At 35.0% G+C, this 18026-nt stretch overlaps 1 pseudogene; it reads left to right on the top strand.

The window, feature by feature from the left end:
* Positions 1-9400: 9400 nt before the first annotated feature.
* LOC138311691 (uncharacterized) lies at positions 9401-17658 on the top strand (annotated as a pseudogene).
* Positions 17659-18026: the final 368 nt, after the last annotated feature.

Raw genomic sequence — 18026 nt, 5'->3', positions numbered from 1 at the left:
GCACAAGAAGAAAACAATATCTCACACTATAACATGTTTACCATACCTTTCTATGTAATATTGATTTTGATTAATTTTCATGTCTTTGTTTTTCAGCCAATATTTGGTTTAATATACTGATGAAACTATTGTTTAAATTCAGTTCTATCACTTGATGTTTATGTTTAGATATTCCTGGTTTTCATTTAAGGACAATCACATTGTTGAATAATTTTTTGTGGGCATAACATCTATGGACCGTATTGGTTTTCGTGGTCCTTTTGGTTGTTAATAATTGTGGACTTCAATTTTATGTGAGAGAGGGTGGAAAGATTACAAAGAACCGCTTTGTCCAGTTCCACTTCTTTTTATTTACTCTAAACGTGTATCAATTATACTTAACGATAGATTTCCACCTTTTCCATTCTTGTCTATTAATTGGTTCTATATCCACAGTCCTGATGTTTCATATACACTAATAACTCCATTCTTCCATGTTTCATCAAACCTTCACATCTCCTTGGACTGCTGTAACCAACTCTCCCAGATGTCTCTTGTACCCTTTTACAAACACATGACCACCTCTTGGTCACCTCCCGGTCACTCTCTCTACTTGTACTCCCTATACAGGGTACTCTCTCTCTACTAGATTACTGACCCTCAACATAAAGGTCTTTTCCTATATAAGATCTATCTTTATTCATAAATTAACTAATTCTCTAATTCTATGCTAATTTTCATCTTTAAGAGGGGTGGCTATCTTTCAGTTTCAGAAGTCTTTGTTACCATCTTCCCTGTCTCAGACCTTGATTAAAGCTATCAATGCCCTTTAACTAAATTGAACCTTGCTTCCCCACACCATTGTCCTCCACTGATCCACATCCTTTCTCACCCACTCTCTCTCCCTTTGAAATCTATCCCTGTGTGTGGCCTGGTCCTTACACTTTTGTTAAGCAGTTAAACAAATTGTTTTATTACTCTCTCTAAACTGCTTCTGATGATTACTCCATTCCCATTTTTCAACTGTCATACATCCTGCAATTGTACAACCCCAAAAACAGAATCACAAAAACTGTTAAAATAGCATTATATTACATATGTAAAAACCTAAAAATTGTTAATTTTATGCTTATGTTATTGTGAGAAGTGGTTAAAAAACAATGTTCGAAAATGCGAAAGATTTTACCTACACATGTATTATATCTCTGTCGAACCCTCTTGATTAGGGTCATCATCTATGTCTGGTCAGCTGATGATGTAACCTCCATATGTTAACTATGTGTGCGTATTTTCATTGCCCTTAATCATAGGGCTCAAACTGGTAAAGAAGTATGATAAGAGAATCGAGCCTACATCATTGAAAGAAATTGTCATTGTTTTCCATGGTAAATATTTACAAAAAAAAGTATCAAACTCTTTGTAGTTTTACCATCTATAAATGCATACGGAGGCAGACGCTGTTTATCACGAGGTGAACCAGATTGACGCGTCTGACACGTGACCAACATACCTAATTAAATTTATTTCAGCCAACAGCATGACCCCCACTGCGGCCTAAAATAGATAAAAAACAGCTTTGGAATGCGAGGGGGAGACCTTTGTTTTTCAACATTTATGTGGGCCGGTCTACCATAAAATTGGAAAAATATCTGGTGTGTCTAAAACACTTTAATCTGAATATGTACATGTACAAATATAATGTTTGTAACGTAATGCATTTGTACAAAAATGTACATGCCCATACATATACATTTGAAGATTGTGGCTCTGAAATGAATGAATGGTCCATTCCTTTAGCAGAAATATATGTATAGCAAAGTCATTGAAATTCTTGTTTCTCTTTAAAATTTAGTATTTTGGCCATATTAAAACCTTGGCAATATACAGGTGAGCGATACAGGCCCTCTGGGCTTCCTATTATATTAATATAGCCGTACCGCGGCTTAAATAATACACCATAATCGCATCCAGAGGTTACTATATTCCCTGTCGTTATAAATCCACCCCCTGGACTATCTCATAGCAAAAGTTTGAGGCTGCTTTGTTTGCCACCAAATGGGCAGGCATTTTGGTCCTTTGATGTAACTTCAAAAGAAGCGAATAACGGTACATTGTGGTTGACTGTGTTGCTTTGAAGTTGGGCGTCGCTCTCACCTGTAATCTTCAGAGAAATCTCGTCAGGTCTGTGACTTGGGTCAGTTTTTTCTCCTGAACTGCCTTCGATTTTGCTATGAGGATAGTCCAGGAGTGGCTATAACGACAGTAATCATCGAGGATGGAGAGATAGATGCTTCATTTTAGAAAGAACCTAGATCACGAGTTGTTTATTTCTGTTTCAGTGTTTTACTTCCTGAACTTTACCGTGAAAATAAAGATTGATGAATGCATGGGGCTTAGCAGACAAATCATAAACTCATAATTATATAATAAATATATAACAAAATATGAATAAAAAAAAATGTTCAAATTTTTGAGGCATCGTTTTCAAGGTATGTCGATATATTACTGTCATTGTTTAAATGTCAAGTCATGTAGATATTGAGTAATATGTGCTCAACTGTGTACTAAAAGTGTGTAAAATTATTTAAGTTATATAAACTCAATAATGGACATTTCAGTATTCTTTTTGTCATATTTTCAACCCCTTGAAGCATTAATTAATGGGCGTGTTACACCAACTTCCGGTTTCAGTTCAATAATTCAACAAGCCATGAACCATCATGTTCAACCTGAACAAATGAAAAAATAACATGCCCTTTGTTAATATACGCCAAATTGGATTAATAATTTAGAGCAACACATGTTTACATTTTTTAATTGCCTGACTGTCACGAATCTAAATGCAATATTTATTATGATTTTCACTATTAATATAAGTATAATTTGATTAATTCTTTGTGAATACAAGAGTGAATTTTGAAGCTACTTTCGTATTGTCTTGCATGGATCATATTTTACTAAATATTATAAACATCTGTATTTCACACTGCAAACCTAAGATCCAGCCAAACTCGTTAACGGGGGTTTTTACTGTGAATCAATGTAATTGTCTTTTGATGAAAATTTTTAGCTCGCCTGAACGTCGTAAACATTTCTCATTAGTTGGTCCTGGCTAAATATGTGTCTGTTTAAGTGAAAATAAAAAGTTCATAGCACCTATCGTTTAACATGTATTAGTCCTTATACTTAAATAAAAACATGTTAGCTTCAGAGTGACATACTTTTGTCTTAATGTTCACGTGACATTTCTGAACTAAAGTTGCTATTTCAAAGTTTGTTTGCATTTACCAAAAATGGCCTCTATAAGCAATTTATCACTTGATGAACTACCGTACAAATACATATACAAAATGTTGTATGTAATTATTAGGTCATATGACCCGAATGGTCAGGATGACCTATAGCCATCGTGCTTCGTCCGTTGTCGTGCACCGTCCGCCGTCCGTAAACTTTTCACATTTCAAACTTCGTCTGAAGTTCTACCAGTAGGAATGAGCTGAAACTTGCCTGAACGAGTACCGAACTAAGGGTTATCTGTATCAATACAAATATCAGACGCCATTGCCTGAAGACAGAAATAAAACAAAGGTGAACATAATACTCCAATGTAGCAGAAAAAATAGCTTGTTTCCAAAAAAGTCTCCTTAAGTACGGCGTTTTTCCGGTAAGAAGGGGTTTGTTGAATAACCCCTACAGAAATGTTTTACTCATTGTAACACATGTAATGCGGGATAATACATACCTTTCTTAATACAAAACCAATATTGATGCTAAAGCGGTGTAGTAATGGTATACATATAGTATGTAGTTAACAAAATCGGCAGAGTTCTCCCTTAGTGCGATTTTAAACCAAGTAAAGAAGAATAATGAAAGGTCTCATTTTTGGTATTGTGAGACCATTCATCAACCTTCAATATCATTTCTTTCACTTCGGTATTTTCCATATACTTTCACTTTTAAATGTGAACTGTGTACAGAAGCTAAAACATTAAGATGAATGGTTCCATCATTAGACTGCTATCATATGGGTCCTAAGTACGGTGATTTATTGACAAAAACCAGTATATTGGAAATATGCAATACTTATGAATATAATGGTTATCCAACGTAACAGAAGTCATAAAAGCACGGAAAACGGATTAATCAAGAATCTACTACAATAGTAATGTTTTCACGTTTTTTTGTTGTTTTTTTTTTCCTTCTTTTTAATGAAATAAACGACTGTTCTCCTTAAGTGTGGTTAATAACCAAACGAGCCAATTGTGCGCATAAGGCATCAACTGGCCAAGTATCCAATGCTTCATTTAAACATTATTATTGTCTCCTTAAGTACGTTTGTTTTTTCCGAAAGGTACTTGCCTGTCAAAAATGGAATATCTTTGAAAATGTAAACATCCAAGCCAGCATATATTCATGGGCATAAAATTTACTAAAACCAACGGAATATTAACAGAAGCACGCTAGTTCTTACAGTTTTTAACTCGTTATTCGATAAAGTCAACATTTCTTTAAAATAAAATTCACCTCTTTTCTCTATAATGGTATTAGAATAATGTGATGGTGGACGAATGACTAATGTCACATTTCCTACGATTTCGGAACGAGTACCGAACTAAGGGTTATCTGCATCAATACAAATATCAGACGCCATTGCCTGAAGACAGAAATAAAACAAAGGTGAACATAAAACTCCAATGTAGCTGAAAAATGGCTTGTTTCCAAAAAGGTCTCCTTAAGTACGGCGTTTTGCCGGTAAGACAGGCTTTGTCTAATAACCATGAATTGAATATTTTACTCATTGTGTAACTATGAGGACACGATCCTGATGTGACAGGGTTAAAGTGTACATCCATTTTTATTGTCACGTCAAGAGATATGTAGTTATAATCTGCAATTATTGTGAATAGACTTTAAGCATTATATACAATGTATATTTAAAAATAGTAAAAATTTGATCAGTTTTAAATAATTTGATTTGAATTGATTGATAGACGCCAAAAATACGTTATTTTTTCAAAATTTTCAGAATTTTTATTCAAATAAGTCGGAGTCCAGTGTAAAAGTTTATGCAAATACACGAAATAAAAATTACATAAACACAAGACGAAAAATTGGGGACTTCATAATTTTATGCAAATAAGTGGTTTATTCAAATAACCGATATGCAAATAAGTGGATTCCTCTGTATTACTGGAATATACAAACATGGTATACATTACTGGAGTATACAATCATGGTATACTGTACTGGATGTATAAAACAACGTATATATTACTGGGAGTTTTACAAACATGGTATACATTAGTATTGACCACCACCTGCACTTGTACCGAAGTTTCTTGATAACTGCTTCAAAAGTTTCTTTGGACAAAGGCTCAGCGGAACCCAATGGCGATATCCATTTTTTATAAAACATCATGTATTTTTTTAAAGCGTCCCAGCCATTGAACATTTGATAAATCACACACCCATGACACCTACCCTTACAAAGCCTCAAATTGACTGGAGAAGAGACCTTGAAATTAGACTTCAGTCACCATCAACGGCTCCAGTCGTCTCAACGTGTGTGTGTACATAACATCAAAGCATAGTCATCTTAACTGCCTTTGATTGTCTCTTTGAGTCAGGTTACGTAACTATCTTATGACAATACCTAACATAAATCTGCCCATTTGCATCTAACAACAACTTTACAATGATAGTATATATTTTTGTGAACCTGGCAATTTTAACAATCAGTTTAATTCATTTAGCTGACATAGGTGCTCAACATTACACCGGGGTGGGGTTACCAATGGGGAGGAATGGGTTCCCAATGGGACATTTAAACATAATACGAATGCGCTAAACTACATGGGACCTGTTATCCCCCAGCTACACCAATAGTCTGTCCAATACATTAGTGAGTGTTGCATGATTATTATAATCATCCCAGTGAAATACCACTAATAAAAAAAATCATTTGAATAGCCGTTCAGAATCAATTTGTATAACAAACTTACAAGAGTACTCACCATCAAATGAAATTATTCTAACTTATTGTTGTTTTAGGAAATGTTTATACAACATTATAAATTACACAATTGACATATATTCCGGATTCGAAACCGAGACCTTCTGGCTTCCTAGTTTACGTCTCAACCGATTTAATCTCCATAAAGAGAAGTTCCTCTCCTAGCCGGTGTTGGTGTATTGCGGAACTATTAATTTTTTTTCATGTAATCTGTTCGATAACCCTATAAAGAATTTGTCGTTAAGATAATGAATCAGCATAAGTCCCAATATACGTAACTAGCGGGCAAATATGTTTAGTAAAATTCAGCCCGGAAAATTATACAATTATAGAATTAATCTAAATTAAGATATAATAATCCTAATATTTTATGATGAAAATTATTAAGTGTGAGTATCGATTAAAGTCAGAATCTGAAACTCGCTCCGCTATTTTTTGAAACTATCTATGTTTTCGTGCGTCATAAAATGAGAGTAAAATCTTCTGAAAGTAGACATCTAGCACGAAAATTTAACGTTTTTTCGTTAAAAACTAATAGTTCCTATCAGTGCTCGATTATGTTACTTTTCCCATCATCTTATCCTACGAATTACAACAACTCTTACGTAAACGTCAATAACCACAAAATGTTCACTTCATGTCACACCAGGTGCTGATGGGTACGTCCAACTTTCGTTTGTTGTTTTTAGTGTCTCCACACCTAAAACTATTTTGCATGAATTCTTAGGATTTTTTGTTCGAAGCTCTCCTTATATGTTTCAACCCATCTTTACCCCGTTTTAGTCATATCTTTACATGCTTGGTTATTCACTGGTATTTTTTGAAAGCTGTTTTCTCAATCATCTACAAAAAATTCTCTGATTACTTCATCACTCCTAAAAATAATTCTCTACCAACTCAAAAACAAACATGCCAATTCATGCTTCACATGTGACTGAAATTCTTCTGGATCCTATTCAACCATATAAATAACATAAGATCACTAATTAAGTCTCATAGCAAGACAAAAGTATCAAATTCGTCGAATGTATCCTATCATATTGTCCAATGCATGAGTTTCTTGAGGTCAGAAGAAACCTGGGTTTTTCTTCCTCCTGCTACTAATTTACATGTTTATGTTGACTCATAGTCCCCAAATTAATTCAAAGTGGCGAGTCCCACACACAGGTGTCCTTTGTTCAAAGTTCAATAAACGGCAAGAAAGCAAATAGTTTTAGGCTTTTGATTTTTTTTTCATTATTTTCATGCTTCTATTCAGGTAGCGGGGGGCGAAAGTGTTATATTTCTCTGGATATTCTTTACCGATATTTTAAAAGGCCTGTTAAATACTGCTCCTGATGATGGAAACACACAATATTTTTTCGTAAGGCCCAATGACTATGGTCAAGGTTTATACAAAGATCGTGTGCAACATCAAATGACTGAAGAATATTTAATGTTGTTTCATCAAATCGACATCGTTAATTGATCGTATCTTGAATATATAACGAATACTATAAGTTTATTTTTAAGGGGCCCGTTAATTACGCGTCGGCCGAAATTTATTCATATTTCATTGTAATTTTATTCCCGAAAAAAACTCTTTCCAGTGATTGATTCGAACTCTGCTCGTTTCCGGTACTTAGTACTGTCCCCACATTTTTCATCGATGTTTTACACTGCCATATGAATCAAATTACTGCATTTTCCTTCAAACATATTAGTTGACAACGGACCCTGAATATAAATTTAATTTTTGATAACTTTCGTTAGGCTACACTTGTCTCGGACATACATTGTTGGTTTACCGCTCTGGACATCGGCATACCTTATCGGTTTGTTCAGGTGATTTGTTGAATTGCATTATTCTGATGACCAAATTAAAACAACCAAGCAAACCAAGCAACTCCTTTCATTGTATGCAATTAGATATCAACAGCTAGATTTCACCCCATCTTCGTCCCGACTCAAAACATCGAGGCAATGGGCCCTAGGCCAATCAGAATTATTCTGATCTTTCATTTTAATCTTAGGTAACAACCGGAATATTACACTTGTTGAATGCTAAATGAAAAATATTTGTCCAAAAAACTGTTAAATCGACAGGTCAAAGTAAATTATTTTTATCGAAATAGGATGTTATTTTACAAATGTCACAAAGAAGCCCTAATTCTGGGGATAACGACAATCAAGACGAGTATTATATACTTTAGTTTTTCTGGGGTTTTTCAGATATGCATAAATGAAAAAGTATACCTCATAGATAAGAAATAAATACCGATTCGACCTGGGGCCTGTGTTTAAGGTATTGTGCAAATAATTACCCGGTCATGTGTGCGTTTATAGGCCTATAATGGCTCTTGTCAACGACAATGGGTCCAGCAAAATAATTATAGAATGAGGCGGCAACTGGACCAACGCTCAAAGTATTCGGGGGTAAAAAGGAAAGGTTCAAAGTTTGTTTTATTTCTTACATAAGAAAATTTTGGTATGCCAATGTATAATGTGAAGCAAAATAGAATCAGCATTAAGTCAACACCAATATAGTTTCACATGAACGGGTGGCATTTATGTCTGACATTTTTCCTGGTGTTTTATATGCTCTTTGTTCTAGTTTTTAATGTTTCATAACTCAGATGATCGTTTAAGGTAAATGGGCTTATTGTTTTTTTTAATGCTCTTTGTAAATATGGTTTCCAGGAAAGTAAAAGGGGCCTTTGGTAACCTCTACATTAACATAGAACCTAGGAATCGTTAAAATATTTGAACAAAGAGGGCGTCGCAAGGGATTTCATGTCCACTGATTTATTAGGTAATTATTCTGGGTTTTTTTCCTGATCTATACTTTTCTTTGTACTACTTTTCAAGGAGGTATCAGTGCAAATCTACATTTTGTGTTCCTTCTTCTCCCTTTTTTCGAACATTGAACCAATTTATAATTTCTTATTTTAACGTGCCCTTTATATGAAATGCTTCATTTTTCTAGGACCGGCGACCTCATTACGGAGAAGAACGGGAAAAAGAAGAGAAACGAGTTATATCCGATGAAGCTTAGTTTGTTTTTTTTTCGTTGGAAAGGGAAAGCGCTAAGCTTAGTTTAAATAAGCCCCGAGATGAAGTCTCAAATATAATGCTATCTTACTAATCGCTTGTTGTCCGTCATCGAGGCGTTCGTTCGTCACGCTAAACAATTCACATTTTGACTTTCCTCTCCAAAACCCCTTAGAACCCCCCTGGATTTCAATGAAATTTTGCAGAAAGAAAAGCCTTACCCATACAAATATCATTGCCTGCCCGAATGAAGTAAACGGAACATGTTCCTACAAAGTAACAGTAAAATGTTATATTTCAGTGTGGGACGCTACTTTAAAGAAAATACAGAAAGTGCAGATACGCAAATGATGCAGTGGTCCACAGAAAAATGGTGTAATGCTACTAGATGTTTTTAATGAAACGCCTCATCTCTGTCTATACGCAGCAAAACAAATAACACCAGAGCTGGAGATAAGATATGACTACGGCGTGACCAAATTTACCTTGGAGACTGGTAAGGAATGAAATATATGAAGTAAGACAAAAACAAGGGTTGTTTAAGCACATACATGTATTTTGTATAAACAACAAATTTGGACGCATATTATCGTTATCAACCTTCGTTCCTTTTGTCGGATGGTTTCGTTTTAAATTCAAAGAAAGAATCACAAGTAATGTATTTCAGCGTTGTTGTTAATATACGTTGATTTGACTACCAAAATTATTCCTAACTTCCCTCCCCGACCCTCGTTTAACCTAGTGGATTTGTTATTACTTTGCGATATTTATGCCATGCTCCCTTCCCTTGACCACAATAAATTAATATTAACGATATAAACCTTGAAATCTTGCTCCCCGTGGCTTCTTGGAAAATGTCGATAAAAAATTTTAAAAAAAAAAAAAGATCTTAAACAATAATGTTGAAAATTGACCTCCAACATGAATTAAAATCCTTAAGCTATAAACGAACGAAGAAGATGGATAGCATTATGGATACTTTCATTCATTTTTTGTAGCATATATTAATATCATTACAATATTTGTTAATTCATTTTTGTAGCTTGATTAATATAATTACAATATTTGTTTATTCTCTTTGTTAAAACAGACACGCGAGTGGTTATATTTGCTGTGGACAATAAACGGCCTTCTAAATTATATTTCTGGTGTATAACTTTGAGTTACAAACCTTATTTTTCATAACTCTTTATTATACGTTTGTATATCACATTAATCCGTTTTTACATACAATAAACGTCAATATTGATTACATTATATTTTTTATTAAGGACAACAGGCTTCTCGGAAGAAAAAAACAAGGGAACAGTCTCGTAAACAAAAAAGGCTATCTCAGGAGTTCAATTCTAAACCCATAATGCCGTTACTCTGCAACACTTTACGCGGTCTAAAAGTTCATTCTACACAGACAAAGGAAAATTCTACTCACAATACAGAAAACTCCGGGTCTGTTTCACACTCATCCACGTCATCCCCGCAGACCTAAAAAGAGGCTACACGCAAAAAACAATCCATGGGAAGGGGACTTATCAGGAAAACGCTGTCCTGAAGGTTTGGAAGTTTTTTTTTTTTTTTTGTTTTTGGTTTGTTTTTTTTTTTATATTTAGATAACTTGGTCAAGAGATATTCTTATCTGTTGTCATTTTTATGCTCCGATAACTCTAGGATTTAACAAAGAAAATAAGTTTCCGTTAATTCTCAGATTTAAAAACTGAAGGGATTACCGACAAGAATATCATTATTGATTGTCATGTAAAAAACTTCCTTTCGGGACAATTCAGAAAGTGTGTAGGAAGAATCATTCGCTAAGATCAACGTTCTTTCATTGAACCTGTACATATATATGTACTTGTTTAAATGTATTTTCCAGATAAACATCCCAAAGCTGAAAAAGGGTCGAAAATTGTGGCTAACACCTAAGTCGTTGGGTTAAGTTCTTGAGCTTCACCTTGCATTTCTGGGCAGATGGTAGTTCATGAGGCGAGTTTACCTGTAATCATAGAAATTACCTTATATTCGGGAGAAGTAGCATCATAATAACTAACAGTCGTCAAATATTCTGAAATGTAACCTTTCTCTACCTTCACTATGTCTACAGATTGTTATTAGATTACGCATCAATTCAGCTTTTCAGGTTAAATTAATCAATCACTTTTTTATTCCATTGTTTTAAGCTGTGATTTTATTTATCAACCTTACCACTTAAAATAGCAGAAACGATCGAAATTAATTCGTATGAAGACTGGTGAGAGGTAACGTTCAAACTACACAAAAATCACACATCAATGATTATTGACACCCTGTTCCGTTGTGATGGACTTGATGTGCAAGGATCAAAATCATTTTCAGAAAGTTAAATAATCAATCATTGAGTCTTACATTCATTCCATTTATCTCATCTGGATTCATTTATATTCATTTTCATCAACTTACCAATTAAATAAACTAAAAAACGATCGAAATAATTCGTATATCAAGTAAGGGTATTTTAAATCAAAGTAAATATTCTCACATCGCAACTTGTTTTTGACACCCTTTAGCCTTAAAGTTAATATCTGGAGGTAATACTTTGAGTTCAAATATTGATACTAAGTAAAGAAGTCCTCACGAACGAGGCGAAAATTAAACAATTTATCTTAAAACGTGCACTACCTTTACATTCAAATGATAAGGGATATGGGCTATTCGATTTCGATCTATTCACCATTCATCATTCATTTATAAAAAAATTATTAAACGAAAATTATTTTGGAATTTGCAATAATTCGAAGTGAGATTTTATACAAACCGAACAATGGGTATCAATCGCAATCTAAAACAAGTCTTACCTCTTAACATGGACAAAATAAGCAAGTATTCGGATTTTGAAGTATCAACTCTCACTCAGCGATGGCGAAGAAGCAAACACGAGTTCTAACAACGCATGATAAGGGAGGTATCCTACAAAAGTGACAAAACATTCAAAAAAACGAACCATGGACAAATATGGACGCGAAAGCGAATGAGAGGTGTCTATTCAGACAACGAACCGACAATGTCTATCAATCAAATGGCTGTGAGTTGCAAATGTCTTACTCTAACATGGACAAAATGGATTTGAGTATCAACTTCTCACTCAGCGATCGAAGAACCCTACATGTATGACACCGAGTCTAACAACGATGGTCCCTCTCCTACAAAAGTGACAAAACATTCAAAACCACAGAACAAATATGGACGAAAGCGTTCACCCGAACCGACACTGTCTCCGATGCAAGATGGCTGTGAGTTGCCTAATGTTGATTCTAACTCTACCATGGACATAAATTCTTCGGATTCAAGGATCAACTTTAACCCTACATGTGATGACACAGAGTCTAACAGCGATGGTCCGTCTACTACAAAAGTGACGAAACATTCAAAACGACAGAACAAATATGGACGAAAGCGTTCACGCGAACCGACACTGTCTCCGATGCAAGATGGCCGTGAGTTGCCTAATGTTGATTCTAACTCTAGCATGGACATAAATTCTTCGGATTCAAGGATCAACTTTAACCCTACCTGTGATGAAGCCGACACAGAGTCTAACAGCGATGGTCCGTCTAGTACAAAAGGGACGAAACATTCAAAACCACAGAACAAATATGGACGAAAGCGTTCACGCGAACCGACACTGTCTCCAGAGCAACAAGACTGTGATAGTACGGACATAAATGCTTCGGATAGTAACAATTCTAACCCTGAAAGTGCAGAATCTGGCACCGAAGCTAACGACGATGGTGAATCTACAAATGTGACAAAACATTCAGATCAGATTGCACAATTACAAAAATCAGGTACGAGTGGCGTCAAAACATCAACGAAAAAGCCTTATCGTCCTTGCTTTTTTTGTGGAAAATTACAGTCAAAATTAAGTCTACACTTAAAACGAAAGCATTCTGAAGAGGAGAGTGTTAAGAACGCATTGTCGTTACCAATGTCTTTACAGCAGAGGGCATTTGACAAAATTCGAAAGGATGGGATTTTCAAAGCCAACCAATTACTCATGTCAGACAAAACCTTAACAGAGGCCAAACGACAGACACTATATCACAAAGAACGACGACAAGGCGAGAAAAAACATTTTAATTTGCTCCCTGTGTAAAGGTTTTTATGATGCAAGTAGCATTTATAAGCACAAAGCAAAATGTTTGCAAGCCGAAAGTACCACAACTCCTCCAATATCATTAACTCTCTCTATGATCGAAGAATATGAAGAATCAGACGACTTCAAATTACGGATTCTGTCAAAATTTAGACAAGACGTTGTTGGGCAACTGTGTCAAAAGGACGAATTTATCAAGTTACTAGGTCGACAGAATTTTAAACGGGTTATGAACAGAAAAGAAAAAACGGCAGAACTGAGGGAAAAAATAATGAGTGATATGAGGCGTTTTGGAACGCTGTTTCTTGAATTCAAATCAATAGCAGATACCCACAAACAAGACATTTCATCAAGTGCAGATATGCTGTCGCGAAGGCATTTCAAATATCTACAGGAAGCCATTGAAAATGTCACAAAATGTGATGAGGGCAAAATCAAATCAGGACTAAAAACAGGTATCGGATATCTCCTTAAGAGGGCGGCCAAAACTTTGAAGGGGTATTGCTTATTAAATCACGATGACAAATCAGCGAACGAAGTGGATAACTTCTCTACCATATTGTCATATTTTTGGCCGTCGATGTTTGGCGACGCAGAATATGCAAACGTGAAAGCACGCCAGTTGGATTTGAGAAGACCAAAACGCTTACCGGAAGAACTTCAAGTGCAACAACTGCGGTCTCATGTTGTAAACGGGATCTCCGAACTCTTAGATCCATATAAAATGCTTTCTAAACATGATTTTAAAACATTGCGCGACTTGCTCGTTTGTCGTCTGACATTATTTAATGCTAGAAGGGGAGGTGAGCCAAGTCGGCTACTTCTAAAGGAATGGGAAGATGCAGAAAAAGAAGAGTGGATACCCCGTAGGTTGACTCTTGCTGCTGTTGAATTCTATCGCAGATCCACTTGAGAAACAACTTGTTGGAAAATTTAAAATTGCGTATCAGTGTGGGAAAAAAACATATCACAGATGGTGCGCCTCTGTTGATTCCGGAATGATTGTACGAAACGGATTAACGTGTATTGGCTGACACAGACGTTAGGTAAATGTAGTGTGGGTATAGATCCGAAAAAAAACATTTCTTATTTCCAAATATGCAAAGTTCATCTGAACATATTAAAGGATGGCATGCTGTTCAAAGTGTTTGTAACTCTGCTGGGCTCCAATCTATGATAACAGCGAGACGTCAAAAGAGACACAGAGCTGCAACTATCTATGCATCTCTTGATATACCAGAAAACGAAAGACAAGCTTTTTACAGACATATGGGGCATTACTGAGGAAATAAACAAGAACGTGTATCAGTGTCCTTTTAGCCATTCAAGAGATGACCAAAGTCGGCAGGTTCCTTGACAACATTGATAAGACAATCTGGTAAGTTTTTAACATCAATCACAAAACGTTAGAAAAAAATTTTACATAGCAAAATATTGCATACTACGCTATAGATTTACAAAATGGCAGAATCCAATAGTGAAAAGCTTTTCCGTGTCATATCTGTCAATGTTCAAATACGATAATAGGGTCTTGTATATAGGATCTTAGATGAGTTTTCATTTCATATGAGATTTTATGAAACAAGTCTTAGAAGTTTTTATATTTTTGCGAGCCCTGGCGAGCAAAAGTTAAAACTTCGAGACGAGTTTTCATAAAATCTCTCATATGATAAATGAAAACAAATTTTAAGATACTTTTTATCACATAACTCAGAAATTTTACTTTTTGACGGGTTTTAAAGTCAAAATGACGATGACTGAATCAAGCGGTGGCAGCCATTTTGTACGCCATTTAGCCATTCACACTTCCTGACGTCATGTCATTGTCTAGATCATGACGTCACAATCGATTCCTGAATGGGAAAGCCAATGAAAAATGCTCTAGGTTATATTATTACACTAGTGTAATATGCAAAAAATATTACACGGGCGACTTCACTGGATAACAGGCGGATTATGTGATAAAAATATATTATGACCTTGATATCAAGAATCAGACATGTTAAAATATCTCTTAATGTAAATTAACGGTATCTCGATTTATCATTGTTTACTGAGAAGTGTTATATTATATTATTATTATGAAATTCAAGCTCGAGATGACAATACGACAGAGGAGGAAAGTACAGGACAGGTGACCAATGCACTATCGCCAAATGTACACAGTCGATCCGGGGTAAGAATTTGAGTTCATTCGTATAAATCATCAAGCTTAATCGTGAAGAGTTAAAGTGGTAATCCCAAAAACAAAAGACGTGTTTGCTTCAAAAATGAACATAAAAAAATGCATTAAACAGGAGGGGTAAGTCTTCGACAATGACACAAATGTCGACATTAACAATCATGTGTCAATTTTAGGAGCTGTCCAAAGCAGGAGGTACCCTACAAGCGACTCGTAAAAATGCAACTATAAGTAGTTCTGTGACTAAAACACACAAAATGGATTGCAGCATCAAAGGTAAATAGAAAATATGAGATGGAAACACGATAAATTTCTGAGAAACATCAAGCGCAATCCAGTCGCCATATTCAATTTCCCAGTTAACCTTAACTAAGATCTAATGAAAGCTACCTGACTTGCATCATTTTATTGAGGCGTAGCGCCTCTCTGCTATCATCCTTCTCTGGAGTATCTATTTTACAGTTGTCTCCCTTTTTTGGTTTGGATGTATTGTACAGACTAATTTACTTCTAAATTCATTCGCTGTAAAAAGTTAGTTCCTATGTTGCTTCTGCTGTACATTTTTTTTAAATGCAGACTACATGTTAAAAGGTTTTCTCATACAAGTGATATTTTTTGCAGCTAAGGGCCATAGACGGTATTTTACCACTATTATTTTATTTCTATATAAGGAAACTTTGGAGCCTACTACATTTAAATCGGGCCAGGGATGGAAAATTGATCCCTCAATTTATAAAATACTCGTAATGTGGAAGTGGAAACATTGTATTTCCAAATAGAAAATGAATGATTTATAATGTGCGTGGATTTCCATACAAATGGTTAATAGAAGTCTAATTATTATTGTTGTTAATCTACCATTTAAGTAAATGAATACATTAAAAACTATACAAAAGCCCAATACAATAAAACTCTGGCTAATATGTTCCATATCTTTTCTTTTTGACAAAAAATTACCAAAGGATATTGATCCATAATTTTCCCATGATAATGAATATTATCCACAAAAGCGCTTACGGCGCTCTCAGGCCCTTCAGGCCCTTTGATTTAAATAAATAGATCTTTGATATTACTAAGTAATGGTTACATTCATAAAGAAATGTGGGGGGAGGGGGGCGGGAGGGGGGGGATACAATAGAGCCGAATCTTTATCTTTGATCTACCTCACGACAGCTCTACAAGGCATAGCACAATGTTCAGGGAAAAACCCTAAATATACATTTTGGAAAAACAAATTGAAAGATGATACAAGCAGAAGAAATTTACAACATTTTGCGTTTTGGTAGATTTTCTGTATTATTTTATTAACGCCAAAATAAAAAACATCGTCTTTTTATGTAGTCTCTTTTTTGAACATTTTTTTCACTTTTTTTTCAGCAAACATCAACGTGTCTAAAAATGGAAAGGACAAATACTAAAACAAAAATCAATCACTGCGACGAAAACTACAAAATGTGTCGAACGTTCTGTATAAGAACTTTGCTAAAAACCAATTCTCTCCAATATTGTTTGTTGAAATGAATTTAAAATTGTGGCAGCAATTATTGCAATCTTAACTATTGGGTATTCTGTCCGATAGCTCGTACTCCTAGTTTTCTATTTAATACGTAAAATGATTATTTTTGATAAATTGGTTTTGTAGCCCGAAATATCATGTACAGGGTAAAATTTTACATTATAATCCATAAACATTAAGTTTCGAAGAATTGACATGTACATTGAGCTTTTAATCTTGAATGGAAAACTACCCAGTGTATAATGATATACTAACACGTGTCACGATACAACAAAAGACTATCGACATATCAACGAAATCGATAATAGAAAAAAAACCGCAGCTTTAAAACAAGAACAAAATATTCAGATATGCATTGTGAGAGACCCCGTAAAAAACGAGGAGTAATCGGACAAGGGTACCCCGAAAGTGTAAATGTCTTCTGCTCGAGATCGTCACCTCCCCGACATACCAAGTATTTTCAAAACCGGGTCAATAATGTACCTAAAAGAGTTTATATCTGGGTCGACTTATTAATATTGATGACAAATCAAGTTTCCGTCTTATTTTCTGGAAGTTGTGCTAATGATCAGTATATTCACTCGCCATTTGATAGAACTTTACATGTACATTGTTGTAGTAAGTTTTGCTGCAACATGCCTTTTGTATGCCTTTGGGTAAGTTGAGATAAAACAAAATGGAATTTTATTAACTTACTTTGCTGTTGATGTCTCTATTTGTTTATGCAATTTCAGGTTCCGACAGCACAGAGTTATCCCACTTCTATTCCTGACAGTGACAGTGAAGATAAGCGGAGATTAGTTTCCGCAAAGGTAAACCCTTTATTGGTTTTTGAGTGATCTATTGCCAATATTATATTATTATCTATCATATCCGACGATTCCGACATAAGGCGAACTCAATCCGTTTATAAAAACGAGTTTGGGCGAACATTGACATAGGGAGAACAAATGCTGTTCGCCCTAATGTTTGAGAAGTTAGAAATCATTGAAAGCGATGCTGAATTGGCTTGTCAACTCTTTGATCCACACATATTGTTTAAATTAAATGTAGACTAATAATTTTATTTGTTACACTCATTTCATTGGTTAGAAGTTTCAGGTTAGGTTTATTGCATAGAACTGAAAAAAATGAACGTCGAGTATTATGACGTCCCCATACACGAAGACGCTTTTTATTT

Source organism: Argopecten irradians, unplaced genomic scaffold (assembly GCF_041381155.1).
Source record: "Argopecten irradians isolate NY unplaced genomic scaffold, Ai_NY scaffold_0087, whole genome shotgun sequence".
Lineage (NCBI taxonomy): Eukaryota > Metazoa > Mollusca > Bivalvia > Pectinida > Pectinidae > Argopecten > Argopecten irradians.
Note: the sequence above shows the minus strand (reverse complement) of the source record. Positions and strands in the feature narration are given on the sequence as shown.